At 40.6% G+C, this 2,734-nt stretch overlaps 1 pseudogene; it reads right to left on the bottom strand.

Annotated features, from left to right (window-relative positions):
• Window positions 1-207: 207 nt before the first annotated feature.
• On the bottom strand, window positions 208-2,384 carry LOC109445390 (high mobility group protein B1; annotated as a pseudogene).
• Between the last annotated feature and the right edge of the window lie 350 nt (window positions 2,385-2,734).

The following is a 2,734-nucleotide window of genomic DNA, read 5'->3' as shown; positions in this document are numbered from 1 at the left end:
TTATAGTAGTTAATAGAGAGCTCCGAGGTTTCCCTTGATGATTACATGGGGCTCATTTGACATGAGTACATTTACTTTCTAAATTCAAATGGATGTTCTTAATCTGTTTACAGATGAGTGTGTTCTTAAACATTGGACTGGCAATTTTGTGTTTTAGGACACTCTGCATAAATTATCATAAATCACAGAAGTGAAACTTTTTCTCTATCATAGTTGAATTATCAACAGTTGTAGATTAATGCCACGAGGAGGCTGGTAGGCTTGTGAGGAAATCAGCAGGGAGCTGTCCTCAGCATGGGGATCCATGTGGGTGTACAGATCTCCGATGGGAGCCATTCTCTGCGGGGGTGCTGTGCAAGTGGACAGAATGGTGCCAGGCCCCGGCAGGGCACAGTGCAGAGGCTGTCGGGACAGAGAAACTGGCCAAAGACTGTGGCCTGCCACTGTGGCTCTTGTGGGATTCTCAGGGTAGGTCGGCCTGAGCTTTGCTCTGACCTCACAGCACGGGCTGGATGTCCACTTCTGGTCACAAGGCTTCAACACCTATGGTGAGAATGTATCCTCTTCTTTACCAACACACACTACAAAGAAAGCTGAAGTCTTCCTATTCTAGGCAACAGAAAGCATCAGATACTATTAGTAAACTGAGTAGAATTTACTAAGTATCTTTGAAGTTCTCATTTGTATTTTTCCCACACTGAAATTGTGTCTTAGACAAAATCATGTTGATTATGCAGAATTAAGAAGAGAATACACCCACATGTTTGGCACACATGGGGTTTTTATTTCACAATCTGTTTCTGCATAGCCCAAGGGAGGCTACTGTAGGAGTATGTGTGTATCTTTGATTTGCCGTCAAGTTATAAAAAAATCTAGGTCTAGAGTTTGAAAGTGCATGAATAAAAATACTTGCAAAAAGGATAAACTCACAAAGAAAGACAGTGTTGGCGTCATTTTAATTTTCTTGCAAAGTTTGTAGAGTTCCTAAAACCTAGCTCAAAGTAATCTCCCTGTTATATTGAGAACTATTAGGACCCAAATCATTCTATTTCACATGAAGCTGAAAATTAAATTTCAAGGAAAGGTTTATATTTTGTTATTTGGTGACATCTCACTTAGCACAGACACATAATCCACAATTTAATAAATTAAAATAAAAATTTAAAAATTTTACTTGGAAATTATTAATGGACCATGGGGTCACTCAATGGGAAAGAAAAGTGGGAATTACCAAGTCCTTTGAAGACATTCTCTTTCATTCATTCATATATTTTACTTTAGTCTCCTTAATCTAAATCTTCTAATTCTATTCCCTCCCCATAAGACACCATAATAAGATTTTTTTAAAATTGTATTTACTTAGAAGCATTCAGAATGTCAACAAAACAGCTGCAATATTTTTTTGTGTGTGATTACAGAGTGGTATTCAGTTAACAGAACAACAATTATTTTGTGTAAGCTGCATTAGAGACAACTGAAGATGAAAAAACTACCATCCCCATATATAACTAATTTGTGCTGTGCACCAACAAGGACCAGCTTTAAATTTCCATGCCCATTTACAACCCCCATACTGTACCAGGCACGGTTAGTGGCTATTGAAATCACCACCAGGACAGGTCTATCTAAAGGCACATTCCGTAGTGTGTTAACTATACAAAAAAAGAGTAGACTACAGTTTAAAAGCCTTACATTTCCATTTTTTTTCTTTAAAAGGATTGAGTTGTGTACAGGGGCTTAAATGCTTTACAGAGAAGAAAAAAAACTGTACTAGAACCAATTTATCATCATCATCTTCTTTCCTCTTCTTCCTCTTCCTTCTTTTTCTTGCTCTTTTCAGCTTTGACAACTCCCTTTTTTGCTGCATCAGGCTTTCCTTTAGCTCGGTATGCAGCAATATCCTTTTCATAGTTTTCCTTCCACTCAGCAGCCTCCTTCTCATAAGGCTGCGTGTCACCTGCAGCAGTGTCATCCTCCATCTCTCCCAGCTCCTTTGTAACATCACCAATGGATACGCCGGGGTGCTGTCCTTTGGTTTGGGGGCAATACTCAGAACAAAGCAAGAAAAAGGCCGAAGGAGGCCTCTTGGGTGCACTGGGATCCTTGAGCTTCCTTGTTGTTTCCCCTGGAGGAGGAATGTAAGTTTTCATTTCTCTTTCATAACGGGCCTTGTCCGCCTTTGCCATGGCTTCAGATTTTCCTTTTTCTTTAGCAGACATGGTCTCCCCCTCTCTGAGCACTTCTTAGAAAACTGAGAAGTTGACTGAAGCGTCTGGGTACTTCTTCTTGTGCTTCTCCCGGAAAGTTTGCACAAAGATACAAACTTGCAAAGATGCTTATGATGACAGTTCGCCTCTCGGCCTCTTAGGCTCTCCTCTGCCCATGTTTAATTATTTTCCCTCAGCGATCAGAGGTGCCCAGTGCCTGTCCAGCTCCCACTTGCTCCAGCGCTCTCTGTGGTTCTCAATGTACTACTGCAATGGCCGAGAGCCGAGCCTCCTTACTCTCTCTGCTCCGTAACATCCCATTATAACATTTCACAGGTTATCTTTCTGTCTGTTGCTGAGCTCTCTGTTCCTTGTATTGCTGCTTTATGTGCTTGTATTTTAAGTTTACTTAAATGGCATTTTGGAATAGATCTCATTGTGTTCCTTACGTTTTTCACTATGCGCATTTTTGAAAGCTCCATCTATGCTTGTCATGTTACATTCAATCGCTTGCTGCTACTGCTGCA

This window comes from Rhinolophus sinicus, linkage group LG10 (genome assembly GCF_036562045.2).
Source record: "Rhinolophus sinicus isolate RSC01 linkage group LG10, ASM3656204v1, whole genome shotgun sequence".
Classification (NCBI taxonomy): domain Eukaryota; kingdom Metazoa; phylum Chordata; class Mammalia; order Chiroptera; family Rhinolophidae; genus Rhinolophus; species Rhinolophus sinicus.
The sequence above is the reverse complement of the archived record's forward strand: the minus strand, read 5'-3'. Positions and strand labels throughout refer to the sequence as shown.